Source organism: Gorilla gorilla, chromosome 23 (assembly GCF_029281585.2).
Source record: "Gorilla gorilla gorilla isolate KB3781 chromosome 23, NHGRI_mGorGor1-v2.1_pri, whole genome shotgun sequence".
In the NCBI taxonomy this organism is placed as follows: Eukaryota; Metazoa; Chordata; class Mammalia; order Primates; family Hominidae; genus Gorilla; species Gorilla gorilla.
The window spans coordinates 10,726,442-10,744,696 of NC_086018.1; positions in this window are offsets into that span (position 1 = coordinate 10,726,442).

Below are 18,255 nucleotides of genomic sequence, written 5' to 3' on the forward strand. Positions count from 1 at the left end.
ATTCCCGTTTCCAACGAAATCCTCACAGTTATCCAAATATCCACTTGCAGATTCTACAAAAAGAGTGTTTCCAAACAGCTCTATCAAATGAAAGGTTGAACTCTGCTAGTTGAGGACACACATGAGAAAGAAGTTTCTGAGAATGTTTCTGTCTTGATTTTATATGAAGATATTCCCGTTTCCAAAGAAATCTTCACAGTTATCCAGATATCCACATGCAATTTCTGCAGAAAGAGTGTTTCCAAACTGCTGTATCAAAAGAAACGTTGAACTCTGTTAGTTGAAGACGCTCATCACAAAGAAGTTTCTGAGAATCCTTCTGTCTAGATTTTATATGAAGATATTCCCGTTTTCAACGAAATCTTCGCAGTTATCCAAATATCCACTTGCCGATTCAACAAAAAGAGGGTTTCCAAGCTGCTGTATCAAAAGAAAGGTTGAACTGTGTTAGGTGAGGACACTCATTACCAGGAAGTTTTTGAGAATGCTTCTGTCTAGATTTTATATGAAGATACTACCGTTTCCAACGAAATCGTTAGAGGTATCCAAATATGCACTTACAGATTCTACAAAAGGGGTGTTTCCAAACTGCTCTATAAAAAGAAAGGTTGAACTCTGTTAGTTGAGGACACACATCACAAAGAATTTTCTGATAATGCTTCTGTCTGGACTTTATGTGAAGATATTCCCGTTTCCAATGAAATCTTCACAGTTATCCAAATATCCACTTGCAGATTCTACAAAAAGTGTGTTTCCAACTGCTGTATGAAAGGAAAGGTTGAACTCTGTTAGTTGAGGACCCACATCACAAAGAAGTTGCTGGGAATATTTCTGTCTAGATTTTAAATGATGATATTCCCATTTACAATGAAATCTTCACAGTTATCCAAATATCCACTTGCAATTTATACAAAAAGGGTGTTTCCAAACTGGTGTATCAAAAGAAAGGTTGAACTCTGTTAGTTGAGGACACACATCCCAAACAACTTTATGAGAATCCTTCTCTCCCGTTTTCATAGGAAGATATTCCCTTTTTCACCACAGGCCTGAATGCGCTCGAAGTGTCCACTTTCAGATACAACAGAAAGAGAGTTTCAAACGTGGTCTATGAAAGGGAATATTCAGATCTGTGACTTGAATGGAGATATCACAAAGTAGTTTCTGACAGTGCTTCTGTGTATCTTTTATATGAAGATATTCCCGTTTCCAACGAAATCGTTAGAGGTATCCAAATATCCACTTACAGATTCTACAAAAAGAGTGTTTCCAAACTGCTCTATCAAAAGAAAGGTTCAACTCTGTTAGATGAGGACACAAATCACAAAGAAGTTTCTGAGAATGCTTCTGTCTAGATTTTATATGAAGATATTCCAGTTTCCAATGAAATCATTAGAGGTATCCAAATATCCACTTTCAGATTCCACAAAAACAGTGTTTCCAATCTGCTCTATCAAAAGAAAGGTTGAACCCTGTTAGTTGAAGACACAGATCACAAAGAAGTTTCTGAGAATGCTTCTGTCTAGAATTTATATGAAGATATTCAGGTTTCCAATGAAATCATTAGAGGTATCCAAATATCCACTTACAGAATCTACAAAAAGAGAGTATCCAAACTGCTGTATCAAAAGAAAGGTTGAACCCTGTTAGTTGAAGACACACATCACAAAGAAGTTTCTGAGAATGCTTCCGTCTAGAATTTATATGAAGATATTCCGTTTCCAACGAAATCTTCACTGTTATCAAAATATCCACTTGAAGATTCTACAAAAAGAGTGCTTCCAAACTACTGTATCAATGGAAAGGTTCAACTCTGTTAGTTGAGGACAGACATCCCAATTAAGTTTCTGAGAATCTTTCTCTTTCATTTTTATGGGAAGATATTTCCGTTTTCACCATAGGCCTGAATTCGCTCGAAATGTCCACTTCCAGGTACTACAGAAAGAGTGTTTCAAACCTGCTCTATGAAAGGGAAAGTTCAGCTCTGTGACTTGAATGCAGATATCACAAAGTAGTTTCTGACAGTGCTTCTGTCTAGATTTTAGATGAAGATATTCCCGTTTCCAACGAAATCCTCACAGTTATCCAAATATCCACTTGCAGATTCTACAAAAAGAGTGTTTCCAAACAGCTCTATCAAATGAAAGGTTGAACTCTGCTAGTTGAGGACACACATGACAAAGAAGTTTCTGAGAATGTTTCTGTCTTGATTTTATATGAAGATATTCCCGTTTCCAAAGAAATCTTCACAGTTATCCAGATATCCACATGCAATTTCTGCAGAAAGAGTGTTTCCAAACTGCCGTATCAAAAGAAAGGTTGAACTCTGTTAGTTGAAGACGCTCATCACAAAGAAGTTTCTGAGAATCCTTCTGTCTAGATTTTATATGAAGATATTCCCGTTTTCAACGAAATCTTCGCAGTTATCCAAATATCCACTTGCCGATTCAACAAAAAGAGGGTTTCCAAGCTGCTGTATCAAAAGAAAGGTTGAACTGTGTTAGGTGAGGACACTCATTACCAGGAAGTTTTTGAGAATGCTTCTGTCTAGATTTTATATGAAGATACTACCGTTTCCAACGAAATCGTTAGAGGTATCCAAATATGCACTTACAGATTCTACAAAAGGGGTGTTTCCAAACTGCTCTATAAAAAGAAAGGTTGAACTCTGTTAGTTGAGGACACACATCACAAAGAATTTTCTGATAATGCTTCTGTCTGGACTTTATGTGAAGATATTCCCGTTTCCAATGAAATCTTCACAGTTATCCAAATATCCACTTGCAGATTCTACAAAAAGTGTGTTTCCAACTGCTGTATGAAAGGAAAGGTTGAACTCTGTTAGTTGAGGACCCACATCACAAAGAAGTTGCTGGGAATATTTCTGTCTAGATTTTAAATGATGATATTCCCGTTTCCAATGAAATCTTCACAGTTATCCAAATATCCACTTGCAATTTATACAAAAAGGGTGTTTCCAAACTGGTGTATCAAAAGAAAGGTTGAACTCTGTTAGTTGAGGACACACATCCCAAACAACTTTATGAGAATCCTTCTCTCCCGTTTCCATAGGAAGATATTCCCTTTTTCACCACAGGCCTGAATGCGCTCGAAGTGTCCACTTTCAGATACAACAGAAAGAGAGTTTCAAACGTGGTCTATGAAAGGGAATATTCAGATCTGTGACTTGAATGGAGATATCACAAAGTAGTTTCTGACAGTGCTTCTGTGTATCTTTTATATGAAGATATTCCCGTTTCCAACGAAATCGTTAGAGGTATCCAAATATCCACTTACAGATTCTACAAAAAGAGTGTTTCCAAACTGCTCTATCAAAAGAAAGGTTCAACTCTGTTAGATGAGGACACAAATCACAAAGAAGTTTCTGAGAATGCTTCTGTCTAGATTTTATATGAAGATATTCCAGTTTCCAATGAAATCATTAGAGGTATCCAAATATCCACTTTCAGATTCCACAAAAACAGTGTTTCCAATCTGCTCTATCAAAAGAAAGGTTGAACCCTGTTAGTTGAAGACACAGATCACAAAGAAGTTTCTGAGAATGCTTCTGTCTAGAATTTATATGAAGATATTCAGGTTTCCAATGAAATCATTAGAGGTATCCAAATATCCACTTACAGAATCTACAAAAAGAGAGTATCCAAACTGCTGTATCAAAAGAAAGGTTGAACCCTGTTAGTTGAAGACACACATCACAAAGAAGTTTCTGAGAATGCTTCCGTCTAGAATTTATATGAAGATATTCCGTTTCCAACGAAATCTTCACTGTTATCAAAATATCCACTTGAAGATTCTACAAAAAGAGTGCTTCCAAACTACTGTATCAATGGAAAGGTTCAACTCTGTTAGTTGAGGACAGACATCCCAATTAAGTTTCTGAGAATCTTTCTCTTTCATTTTTATGGGAAGATATTTCCGTTTTCACCATAGGCCTGAATTCGCTCGAAATGTCCACTTCCAGGTACTACAGAAAGAGTGTTTCAAACCTGCTCTATGAAAGGGAATGTTCAGCTCTGTGACTTGAATGCAGATATCACAAAGTAGTTTCTGACAGTGCTTCTGTCTAGATTTTAGATGAAGATATTCCCGTTTCCAACGAAATCCTCACAGTTATCCAAATATCCACTTGCAGATTCTACAAAAAGAGTGTTTCCAAACAGCTCTATCAAATGAAAGGTTGAACTCTGCTAGTTGAGGACACACATGACAAAGAAGTTTCTGAGAATGTTTCTGTCTTGATTTTATATGAAGATATTCCCGTTTCCAAAGAAATCTTCACAGTTATCCAGATATCCACATGCAATTTCTGCAGAAAGAGTGTTTCCAAACTGCTGTATCAAAAGAAAGGTTGAACTCTGTTAGTTGAAGACGCTCATCACAAAGAAGTTTCTGAGAATCCTTCTGTCTAGATTTTATATGAAGATATTCCCGTTTTCAACGAAATCTTCGCAGTTATCCAAATATCCACTTGCCGATTCAACAAAAAGAGGGTTTCCAAGCTGCTGTATCAAAAGAAAGGTTGAACTGTGTTAGGTGAGGACACTCATTACCAGGAAGTTTTTGAGAATGCTTCTGTCTAGATTTTATATGAAGATACTACCGTTTCCAACGAAATCGTTAGAGGTATCCAAATATGCACTTACAGATTCTACAAAAGGGGTGTTTCCAAACTGCTCTATAAAAAGAAAGGTTGAACTCTGTTAGTTGAGGACACACATCACAAAGAATTTTCTGATAATGCTTCTGTCTGGACTTTATGTGAAGATATTCCCGTTTCCAATGAAATCTTCACAGTTATCCAAATATCCACTTGCAGATTCTACAAAAAGTGTGTTTCCAACTGCTGTATGAAAGGAAAGGTTGAACTCTGTTAGTTGAGGACCCACATCACAAAGAAGTTGCTGGGAATATTTCTGTCTAGATTTTAAATGATGATATTCCCGTTTCCAATGAAATCTTCACAGTTATCCAAATATCCACTTGCAATTTATACAAAAAGGGTGTTTCCAAACTGGTGTATCAAAAGAAAGGTTGAACTCTGTTAGTTGAGGACACACATCCCAAACAACTTTATGAGAATCCTTCTCTCCCGTTTCCATAGGAAGATATTCCCTTTTTCACCACAGGACTGAATGCGCTCGAAGTGTCCACTTTCAGATACAACAGAAAGAGAGTTTCAAACGTGGTCTATGAAAGGGAATATTCAGATCTGTGACTTGAATGGAGATATCACAAAGTAGTTTCTGACAGTGCTTCTGTGTATCTTTTATATGAAGATATTCCCGTTTCCAACGAAATCGTTAGAGGTATCCAAATATCCACTTACAGATTCTACAAAAAGAGTGTTTCCAAACTGCTCTATCAAAAGAAAGGTTCAACTCTGTTAGATGAGGACACAAATCACAAAGAAGTTTCTGAGAATGCTTCTGTCTAGATTTTATATGAAGATATTCCAGTTTCCAATGAAATCATTAGAGGTATCCAAATATCCACTTTCAGATTCCACAAAAACAGTGTTTCCAATCTGCTCTATCAAAAGAAAGGTTGAACCCTGTTAGTTGAAGACACAGATCACAAAGAAGTTTCTGAGAATGCTTCTGTCTAGAATTTATATGAAGATATTCAGGTTTCCAATGAAATCATTAGAGGTATCCAAATATCCACTTACAGAATCTACAAAAAGAGAGTATCCAAACTGCTGTATCAAAAGAAAGGTTGAACCCTGTTAGTTGAAGACACACATCACAAAGAAGTTTCTGAGAATGCTTCCGTCTAGAATTTATATGAAGATATTCCGTTTCCAACGAAATCTTCACTGTTATCAAAATATCCACTTGAAGATTCTACAAAAAGAGTGCTTCCAAACTACTGTATCAATGGAAAGGTTCAACTCTGTTAGTTGAGGACAGACATCCCAATTAAGTTTCTGAGAATCTTTCTCTTTCATTTTTATGGGAAGATATTTCCGTTTTCACCATAGGCCTGAATTCGCTCGAAATGTCCACTTCCAGGTACTACAGAAAGAGTGTTTCAAACATGCTCTGTGAAAGGGAATGTTCAGCTCTGTGACTTGAATGCAGATATCACAAAGTAGTTTCTGGCAGTGCTTCTGTCTAGATTTTAGATGAAGATATTCCCGTTTCCAACGAAATCCTCACAGTTATCCAAATATCCACTTGCAGATTCTACAAAAAGAGTGTTTCCAAACAGCTCTATCAAATGAAAGGTTGAACTCTGCTAGTTGAGGACACACATGACAAAGAAGTTTCTGAGAATGTTTCTGTCTTGATTTTATATGAAGATATTCCCGTTTCCAAAGAAATCTTCACAGTTATCCAGATATCCACATGCAATTTCTGCAGAAAGAGTGTTTCCAAACTGCTGTATCAAAAGAAAGGTTGAACTCTGTTAGTTGAAGACGCTCATCACAAAGAAGTTTCTGAGAATCCTTCTGTCTAGATTTTATATGAAGATATTCCCGTTTTCAACGAAATCTTCGCAGTTATCCAAATATCCACTTGCCGATTCAACAAAAAGAGGGTTTCCAAGCTGCTGTATCAAAAGAAAGGTTGAACTGTGTTAGGTGAGGACACTCATTACCAGGAAGTTTTTGAGAATGCTTCTGTCTAGATTTTATATGAAGATACTACCGTTTCCAACGAAATCGTTAGAGGTATCCAAATATGCACTTACAGATTCTACAAAAGGGGTGTTTCCAAACTGCTCTATAAAAAGAAAGGTTGAACTCTGTTAGTTGAGGACACACATCACAAAGAATTTTCTGATAATGCTTCTGTCTGGACTTTATGTGAAGATATTCCCGTTTCCAATGAAATCTTCACAGTTATCCAAATATCCACTTGCAGATTCTACAAAAAGTGTGTTTCCAACTGCTGTATGAAAGGAAAGGTTGAACTCTGTTAGTTGAGGACCCACATCACAAAGAAGTTGCTGGGAATATTTCTGTCTAGATTTTAAATGATGATATTCCCGTTTCCAATGAAATCTTCACAGTTATCCAAATATCCACTTGCAATTTATACAAAAAGGGTGTTTCCAAACTGGTGTATCAAAAGAAAGGTTGAACTCTGTTAGTTGAGGACACACATCCCAAACAACTTTATGAGAATCCTTCTCTCCCGTTTTCATAGGAAGATATTCCCTTTTTCACCACAGGCCTGAATGCGCTCGAAGTGTCCACTTTCAGATACAACAGAAAGAGAGTTTCAAACGTGGTCTATGAAAGGGAATATTCAGATCTGTGACTTGAATGGAGATATCACAAAGTAGTTTCTGACAGTGCTTCTGTGTATCTTTTATATGAAGATATTCCCGTTTCCAACGAAATCGTTAGAGGTATCCAAATATCCACTTACAGATTCTACAAAAAGAGTGTTTCCAAACTGCTCTATCAAAAGAAAGGTTCAACTCTGTTAGATGAGGACACAAATCACAAAGAAGTTTCTGAGAATGCTTCTGTCTAGATTTTATATGAAGATATTCCAGTTTCCAATGAAATCATTAGAGGTATCCAAATATCCACTTTCAGATTCCACAAAAACAGTGTTTCCAATCTGCTCTATCAAAAGAAAGGTTGAACCCTGTTAGTTGAAGACACAGATCACAAAGAAGTTTCTGAGAATGCTTCTGTCTAGAATTTATATGAAGATATTCAGGTTTCCAATGAAATCATTAGAGGTATCCAAATATCCACTTACAGAATCTACAAAAAGAGAGTATCCAAACTGCTGTATCAAAAGAAAGGTTGAACCCTGTTAGTTGAAGACACACATCACAAAGAAGTTTCTGAGAATGCTTCCGTCTAGAATTTATATGAAGATATTCCGTTTCCAACGAAATCTTCACTGTTATCAAAATATCCACTTGAAGATTCTACAAAAAGAGTGCTTCCAAACTACTGTATCAATGGAAAGGTTCAACTCTGTTAGTTGAGGACAGACATCCCAATTAAGTTTCTGAGAATCTTTCTCTTTCATTTTTATGGGAAGATATTTCCGTTTTCACCATAGGCCTGAATTCGCTCGAAATGTCCACTTCCAGGTACTACAGAAAGAGTGTTTCAAACCTGCTCTATGAAAGGGAATGTTCAGCTCTGTGACTTGAATGCAGATATCACAAAGTAGTTTCTGACAGTGCTTCTGTCTAGATTTTAGATGAAGATATTCCCGTTTCCAACGAAATCCTCACAGTTATCCAAATATCCACTTGCAGATTCTACAAACAGAGTGTTTCCAAACAGCTCTATCAAATGAAAGGTTGAACTCTGTTAGTTGAGGACACACATGACAAAGAAGTTTCTGAGAATGTTTCTGTCTTGATTTTATATGAAGATATTCCCGTTTCCAAAGAAATCTTCACAGTTATCCAGATATCCACATGCAATTTCTGCAGAAAGAGTGTTTCCAAACTGCTGTATCAAAAGAAAGGTTGAACTCTGTTAGTTGAAGACGCTCATCACAAAGAAGTTTCTGAGAATCCTTCTGTCTAGATTTTATATGAAGATATTCCCGTTTTCAACGAAATCTTCGCAGTTATCCAAATATCCACTTGCCGATTCAACAAAAAGAGGGTTTCCAAGCTGCTGTATCAAAAGAAAGGTTGAACTGTGTTAGGTGAGGACACTCATTACCAGGAAGTTTTTGAGAATGCTTCTGTCTAGATTTTATATGAAGATACTACCGTTTCCAACGAAATCGTTAGAGGTATCCAAATATGCACTTACAGATTCTACAAAAGGGGTGTTTCCAAACTGCTCTATAAAAAGAAAGGTTGAACTCTGTTAGTTGAGGACACACATCACAAAGAATTTTCTGATAATGCTTCTGTCTAGACTTTATGTGAAGATATTCCCGTTTCCAATGAAATCTTCACAGTTATCCAAATATCCACTTGCAGATTCTACAAAAAGTGTGTTTCCAACTGCTGTATGAAAGGAAAGGTTGAACTCCGTTAGTTGAGGACCCACATCACAAAGAAGTTGCTGGGAATATTTCTGTCTAGATTTTAAATGATGATATTCCCGTTTCCAATGAAATCTTCACAGTTATCCAAATATCCACTTGCAATTTATACAAAAAGGGTGTTTCCAAACTGGTGTATCAAAAGAAAGGTTGAACTCTGTTAGTTGAGGACACACATCCCAAACAACTTTATGAGAATCCTTCTCTCCCGTTTTCATAGGAAGATATTCCCTTTTTCACCACAGGCCTGAATGCGCTCGAAGTGTCCACTTTCAGATACAACAGAAAGAGAGTTTCAAACGTGGTCTATGAAAGGGAATATTCAGATCTGTGACTTGAATGGAGATATCACAAAGTAGTTTCTGACAGTGCTTCTGTGTATCTTTTATATGAAGATATTCCCGTTTCCAACGAAATCGTTAGAGGTATCCAAATATCCACTTACAGATTCTACAAAAAGAGTGTTTCCAAACTGCTCTATCAAAAGAAAGGTTCAACTCTGTTAGATGAGGACACAAATCACAAAGAAGTTTCTGAGAATGCTTCTGTCTAGATTTTATATGAAGATATTCCAGTTTCCAATGAAATCATTAGAGGTATCCAAATATCCACTTTCAGATTCCACAAAAACAGTGTTTCCAATCTGCTCTATCAAAAGAAAGGTTGAACCCTGTTAGTTGAAGACACAGATCACAAAGAAGTTTCTGAGAATGCTTCTGTCTAGAATTTATATGAAGATATTCAGGTTTCCAATGAAATCATTAGAGGTATCCAAATATCCACTTACAGAATCTACAAAAAGAGAGTATCCAAACTGCTGTATCAAAAGAAAGGTTGAACCCTGTTAGTTGAAGACACACATCACAAAGAAGTTTCTGAGAATGCTTCCGTCTAGAATTTATATGAAGATATTCCGTTTCCAACGAAATCTTCACTGTTATCAAAATATCCACTTGAAGATTCTACAAAAAGAGTGCTTCCAAACTACTGTATCAATGGAAAGGTTCAACTCTGTTAGTTGAGGACAGACATCCCAATTAAGTTTCTGAGAATCTTTCTCTTTCATTTTTATGGGAAGATATTTCCGTTTTCACCATAGGCCTGAATTCGCTCGAAATGTCCACTTCCAGGTACTACAGAAAGAGTGTTTCAAACATGCTCTGTGAAAGGGAATGTTCAGCTCTGTGACTTGAATGCAGATATCACAAAGTAGTTTCTGGCAGTGCTTCTGTCTAGATTTTAGATGAAGATATTCCCGTTTCCAACGAAATCCTCACAGTTATCCAAATATCCACTTGCAGATTCTACAAAAAGAGTGTTTCCAAACAGCTCTATCAAATGAAAGGTTGAACTCTGCTAGTTGAGGACACACATGACAAAGAAGTTTCTGAGAATGTTTCTGTCTTGATTTTATATGAAGATATTCCCGTTTCCAAAGAAATCTTCACAGTTATCCAGATATCCACATGCAATTTCTGCAGAAAGAGTGTTTCCAAACTGCTGTATCAAAAGAAAGGTTGAACTCTGTTAGTTGAAGACGCTCATCACAAAGAAGTTTCTGAGAATCCTTCTGTCTAGATTTTATATGAAGATATTCCCGTTTTCAACGAAATCTTCGCAGTTATCCAAATATCCACTTGCCGATTCAACAAAAAGAGGGTTTCCAAGCTGCTGTATCAAAAGAAAGGTTGAACTGTGTTAGGTGAGGACACTCATTACCAGGAAGTTTTTGAGAATGCTTCTGTCTAGATTTTATATGAAGATACTACCATTTCCAACGAAATCGTTAGAGGTATCCAAATATGCACTTACAGATTCTACAAAAGGGGTGTTTCCAAACTGCTCTATAAAAAGAAAGGTTGAACTCTGTTAGTTGAGGACACACATCACAAAGAATTTTCTGATAATGCTTCTGTCTAGACTTTATGTGAAGATATTCCCGTTTCCAATGAAATCTTCACAGTTATCCAAATATCCACTTGCAGATTCTACAAAAAGTGTGTTTCCAACTGCTGTATGAAAGGAAAGGTTGAACTCCGTTAGTTGAGGACCCACATCACAAAGAAGTTGCTGGGAATATTTCTGTCTAGATTTTAAATGATGATATTCCCGTTTCCAATGAAATCTTCACAGTTATCCAAATATCCACTTGCAATTTATACAAAAAGGGTGTTTCCAAACTGGTGTATCAAAAGAAAGGTTGAACTCTGTTAGTTGAGGACACACATCCCAAACAACTTTATGAGAATCCTTCTCTCCCGTTTTCATAGGAAGATATTCCCTTTTTCACCACAGGCCTGAATGCGCTCGAAGTGTCCACTTTCAGATACAACAGAAAGAGAGTTTCAAACGTGGTCTATGAAAGGGAATATTCAGATCTGTGACTTGAATGGAGATATCACAAAGTAGTTTCTGACAGTGCTTCTGTGTATCTTTTATATGAAGATATTCCCGTTTCCAACGAAATCGTTAGAGGTATCCAAATATCCACTTACAGATTCTACAAAAAGAGTGTTTCCAAACTGCTCTATCAAAAGAAAGGTTCAACTCTGTTAGATGAGGACACAAATCACAAAGAAGTTTCTGAGAATGCTTCTGTCTAGATTTTATATGAAGATATTCCAGTTTCCAATGAAATCATTAGAGGTATCCAAATATCCACTTTCAGATTCCACAAAAACAGTGTTTCCAATCTGCTCTATCAAAAGAAAGGTTGAACCCTGTTAGTTGAAGACACAGATCACAAAGAAGTTTCTGAGAATGCTTCTGTCTAGAATTTATATGAAGATATTCAGGTTTCCAATGAAATCATTAGAGGTATCCAAATATCCACTTACAGAATCTACAAAAAGAGAGTATCCAAACTGCTGTATCAAAAGAAAGGTTGAACCCTGTTAGTTGAAGACACACATCACAAAGAAGTTTCTGAGAATGCTTCCGTCTAGAATTTATATGAAGATATTCCGTTTCCAACGAAATCTTCACTGTTATCAAAATATCCACTTGAAGATTCTACAAAAAGAGTGCTTCCAAACTACTGTATCAATGGAAAGGTTCAACTCTGTTAGTTGAGGACAGACATCCCAATTAAGTTTCTGAGAATCTTTCTCTTTCATTTTTATGGGAAGATATTTCCGTTTTCACCATAGGCCTGAATTCGCTCGAAATGTCCACTTCCAGGTACTACAGAAAGAGTGTTTCAAACATGCTCTGTGAAAGGGAATGTTCAGCTCTGTGACTTGAATGCAGATATCACAAAGTAGTTTCTGGCAGTGCTTCTGTCTAGATTTTAGATGAAGATATTCCCGTTTCCAACGAAATCCTCACAGTTATCCAAATATCCACTTGCAGATTCTACAAAAAGAGTGTTTCCAAACAGCTCTATCAAATGAAAGGTTGAACTCTGCTAGTTGAGGACACACATGACAAAGAAGTTTCTGAGAATGTTTCTGTCTTGATTTTATATGAAGATATTCCCGTTTCCAAAGAAATCTTCACAGTTATCCAGATATCCACATGCAATTTCTGCAGAAAGAGTGTTTCCAAACTGCTGTATCAAAAGAAAGGTTGAACTCTGTTAGTTGAAGACGCTCATCACAAAGAAGTTTCTGAGAATCCTTCTGTCTAGATTTTATATGAAGATATTCCCGTTTTCAACGAAATCTTCGCAGTTATCCAAATATCCACTTGCCGATTCAACAAAAAGAGGGTTTCCAAGCTGCTGTATCAAAAGAAAGGTTGAACTGTGTTAGGTGAGGACACTCATTACCAGGAAGTTTTTGAGAATGCTTCTGTCTAGATTTTATATGAAGATACTACCGTTTCCAACGAAATCGTTAGAGGTATCCAAATATGCACTTACAGATTCTACAAAAGGGGTGTTTCCAAACTGCTCTATAAAAAGAAAGGTTGAACTCTGTTAGTTGAGGACACACATCACAAAGAATTTTCTGATAATGCTTCTGTCTAGACTTTATGTGAAGATATTCCCGTTTCCAATGAAATCTTCACAGTTATCCAAATATCCACTTGCAGATTCTACAAAAAGTGTGTTTCCAACTGCTGTATGAAAGGAAAGGTTGAACTCCGTTAGTTGAGGACCCACATCACAAAGAAGTTGCTGGGAATATTTCTGTCTAGATTTTAAATGATGATATTCCCGTTTCCAATGAAATCTTCACAGTTATCCAAATATCCACTTGCAATTTATACAAAAAGGGTGTTTCCAAACTGGTGTATCAAAAGAAAGGTTGAACTCTGTTAGTTGAGGACACACATCCCAAACAACTTTATGAGAATCCTTCTCTCCCGTTTTCATAGGAAGATATTCCCTTTTTCACCACAGGCCTGAATGCGCTCGAAGTGTCCACTTTCAGATACAACAGAAAGAGAGTTTCAAACGTGGTCTATGAAAGGGAATATTCAGATCTGTGACTTGAATGGAGATATCACAAAGTAGTTTCTGACAGTGCTTCTGTGTATCTTTTATATGAAGATATTCCCGTTTCCAACGAAATCGTTAGAGGTATCCAAATATCCACTTACAGATTCTACAAAAAGAGTGTTTCCAAACTGCTCTATCAAAAGAAAGGTTCAACTCTGTTAGATGAGGACACAAATCACAAAGAAGTTTCTGAGAATGCTTCTGTCTAGATTTTATATGAAGATATTCCAGTTTCCAATGAAATCATTAGAGGTATCCAAATATCCACTTTCAGATTCCACAAAAACAGTGTTTCCAATCTGCTCTATCAAAAGAAAGGTTGAACCCTGTTAGTTGAAGACACAGATCACAAAGAAGTTTCTGAGAATGCTTCTGTCTAGAATTTATATGAAGATATTCAGGTTTCCAATGAAATCATTAGAGGTATCCAAATATCCACTTACAGAATCTACAAAAAGAGAGTATCCAAACTGCTGTATCAAAAGAAAGGTTGAACCCTGTTAGTTGAAGACACACATCACAAAGAAGTTTCTGAGAATGCTTCCGTCTAGAATTTATATGAAGATATTCCGTTTCCAACGAAATCTTCACTATTATCAAAATATCCACTTGAAGATTCTACAAAAAGAGTGCTTCCAAACTACTGTATCAATGGAAAGGTTCAACTCTGTTAGTTGAGGACAGACATCCCAATTAAGTTTCTGAGAATCTTTCTCTTTCATTTTTATGGGAAGATATTTCCGTTTTCACCATAGGCCTGAATTCGCTCGAAATGTCCACTTCCAGGTACTACAGAAAGAGTGTTTCAAACATGCTCTGTGAAAGGGAATGTTCAGCTCTGTGACTTGAATGCAGATATCACAAAGTAGTTTCTGGCAGTGCTTCTGTCTAGATTTTAGATGAAGATATTCCCGTTTCCAACGAAATCCTCACAGTTATCCAAATATCCACTTGCAGATTCTACAAAAAGAGTGTTTCCAAACAGCTCTATCAAATGAAAGGTTGAACTCTGCTAGTTGAGGACACACATGACAAAGAAGTTTCTGAGAATGTTTCTGTCTTGATTTTATATGAAGATATTCCCGTTTCCAAAGAAATCTTCACAGTTATCCAGATATCCACATGCAATTTCTGCAGAAAGAGTGTTTCCAAACTGCTGTATCAAAAGAAAGGTTGAACTCTGTTAGTTGAAGACGCTCATCACAAAGAAGTTTCTGAGAATCCTTCTGTCTAGATTTTATATGAAGATATTCCCGTTTTCAACGAAATCTTCGCAGTTATCCAAATATCCACTTGCCGATTCAACAAAAAGAGGGTTTCCAAGCTGCTGTATCAAAAGAAAGGTTGAACTGTGTTAGGTGAGGACACTCATTACCAGGAAGTTTTTGAGAATGCTTCTGTCTAGATTTTATATGAAGATACTACCGTTTCCAACGAAATCGTTAGAGGTATCCAAATATGCACTTACAGATTCTACAAAAGGGGTGTTTCCAAACTGCTCTATAAAAAGAAAGGTTGAACTCTGTTAGTTGAGGACACACATCACAAAGAATTTTCTGATAATGCTTCTGTCTAGACTTTATGTGAAGATATTCCCGTTTCCAATGAAATCTTCACAGTTATCCAAATATCCACTTGCAGATTCTACAAAAAGTGTGTTTCCAACTGCTGTATGAAAGGAAAGGTTGAACTCTGTTAGTTGAGGACCCACATCACAAAGAAGTTGCTGGGAATATTTCTGTCTAGATTTTAAATGATGATATTCCCGTTTCCAATGAAATCTTCACAGTTATCCAAATATCCACTTGCAATTTATACAAAAAGGGTGTTTCCAAACTGGTGTATCAAAAGAAAGGTTGAACTCTGTTAGTTGAGGACACACATCCCAAACAACTTTATGAGAATCCTTCTCTCCCGTTTCCATAGGAAGATATTCCCTTTTTCACCACAGGCCTGAATGCGCTCGAAGTGTCCACTTTCAGATACAACAGAAAGAGAGTTTCAAACGTGGTCTATGAAAGGGAATATTCAGATCTGTGACTTGAATGGAGATATCACAAAGTAGTTTCTGACAGTGCTTCTGTGTATCTTTTATATGAAGATATTCCCGTTTCCAACGAAATCGTTAGAGGTATCCAAATATCCACTTACAGATTCTACAAAAAGAGTGTTTCCAAACTGCTCTATCAAAAGAAAGGTTCAACTCTGTTAGATGAGGACACAAATCACAAAGAAGTTTCTGAGAATGCTTCTGTCTAGATTTTATATGAAGATATTCCAGTTTCCAATGAAATCATTAGAGGTATCCAAATATCCACTTTCAGATTCCACAAAAACAGTGTTTCCAATCTGCTCTATCAAAAGAAAGGTTGAACCCTGTTAGTTGAAGACACAGATCACAAAGAAGTTTCTGAGAATGCTTCTGTCTAGAATTTATATGAAGATATTCAGGTTTCCAATGAAATCATTAGAGGTATCCAAATATCCACTTACAGAATCTACAAAAAGAGAGTATCCAAACTGCTGTATCAAAAGAAAGGTTGAACCCTGTTAGTTGAAGACACACATCACAAAGAAGTTTCTGAGAATGCTTCCGTCTAGAATTTATATGAAGATATTCCGTTTCCAACGAAATCTTCACTGTTATCAAAATATCCACTTGAAGATTCTACAAAAAGAGTGCTTCCAAACTACTGTATCAATGGAAAGGTTCAACTCTGTTAGTTGAGGACAGACATCCCAATTAAGTTTCTGAGAATCTTTCTCTTTCATTTTTATGGGAAGATATTTCCGTTTTCACCATAGGCCTGAATTCGCTCGAAATGTCCACTTCCAGGTACTACAGAAAGAGTGTTTCAAACCTGCTCTATGAAAGGGAATGTTCAGCTCTGTGACTTGAATGCAGATATCACAAAGTAGTTTCTGACAGTGCTTCTGTCTAGATTTTAGATGAAGATATTCCCGTTTCCAATGAAATCTTCACAGTTATCCAAATATCCACTTGCAGATTCTACAAACAGAGTGTTTCCAAACAGCTCTATCAAATGAAAGGTTGAACTCTGTTAGTTGAGGACACACATGACAAAGAAGTTTCTGAGAATGTTTCTGTCTTGATTTTATATGAAGATATTCCCGTTTCCAAAGAAATCTTCACAGTTATCCAGATATCCACATGCAATTTCTGCAGAAAGAGTGTTTCCAAACTGCTGTATCAAAAGAAAGGTTGAACTCTGTTAGTTGAAGACACTCATCACAAAGAAGTTTCTGAGAATCCTTCTGTCTAGATTTTATATGAAGATATTCCCGTTTTCAACGAAATCTTCGCAGTTATCCAGATATCCACATGCAATTTCTGCAGAAAGAGTGTTTCCAAACTGCTGTATCAAATGAAAGGTTGAACCCTGTTAGTTGAAGACACACATCACAAAGAAGTTTCTGAGAATGCTTCTGTCTAGAATTTATATGAAGATATTCCGTTTCCAACGAAATCTTCACAGTTTTCCAAATATCCACTTGCAGATTCTACAAAAAGAGTGTTTCCAAACTACTGTATCAATAGAAAGGTTCAACTCTGTTAGTTGAGGACAGACATCCCAATTAAGTTTCTGAGAATCATTCTCTTTCATTTTTATGGAAGATATTTCCGTTTTCACCATAGGCCTAATTTTGCTCGAAAAGTCCACTTCCGGATACTACAGAAAGAGTGTTTCAAACCCGGTCAATGAAAAGGAATGTTCAGCTCTGTCACTTGAATGCAGATATCACAAAGTAGTTTCTGACAGTGCTTCTGTCTAGATTTTATATGAAGATATTCCCGTTTCCAAAGAAATCTTCACAGTTATCCAGATATCCGCATGCAATTTCTACAGAAAGAGTGTTTCCAAACTGCTGTATCAAAAGAAAGGTTGAACTCTGTTAGTTGAAGACACTCATCACAAAGAAGTTTCTGAGAATCCTTCTGTCTAGATTTTATATGAAGATATTCCCGTTGCCAGCGAAATCTTCTCAGTTATCCAAATATCAACTTGCCGATTCTACAAAAAGAGGGTTTCCAAACTGCTCTATCCAAAGAAAGGTTAAACACTGTTCTTTGAGGACACTCATCACAAAGAAGTTTCTGCTAATGCTTCTGTCTAGATTTTATATGAAGATATTCCCGTTTCTAATGAAATCGATAGAGGTATCCAAATATCCACTTACAGATTCTACAAAAACAGTGTTTCCAAACTGCTCTATCAAAAGAAAGGTTGAACCCTGTTAGTTGAAGACACTGATCACAAAGAAGTTTCTGAGAATGTTTCTGTCTAGATTTTATATGAAGATATTCCCGTTTCGAAAGAAATCTTCACAGTTATCCAGATATCCACGTGCAATTTCTACAGAAAGAGGGTTTCCAAACTGCTGTATCAAAAGAAAGGTTGAACTCTGTTAGTTGAAGACACTCATCACAAAGAAGCTTCTGAGAATCCTTCTGTCTAGATTTTATATGAAGATATTCCCGTTGCCAATGAAATCTTCTCAGTTATCCAAATATCAACTTGCCGATTCTACAAAAAGAGGGTTTCCAAACTGCTCTATCCAAAGAAAGGTTGAATTCGGTTAGCTGAAGACACACATCACAAAGAAGTTTCTGAGAATGCCTCTGTCTAGATTTTATTTGAAGATATTCCCGTTTCTAATGAAACCACTGGAGGTATCCAAATATCCACTTACAGATTCTACAAAAAGAGAGTATCCAAACTGCTTTATCAAAAGAAAGGATGAACTCTGTTAGTTGAGGACACACATCACAAAGAAGTTTCTGAGAATGCT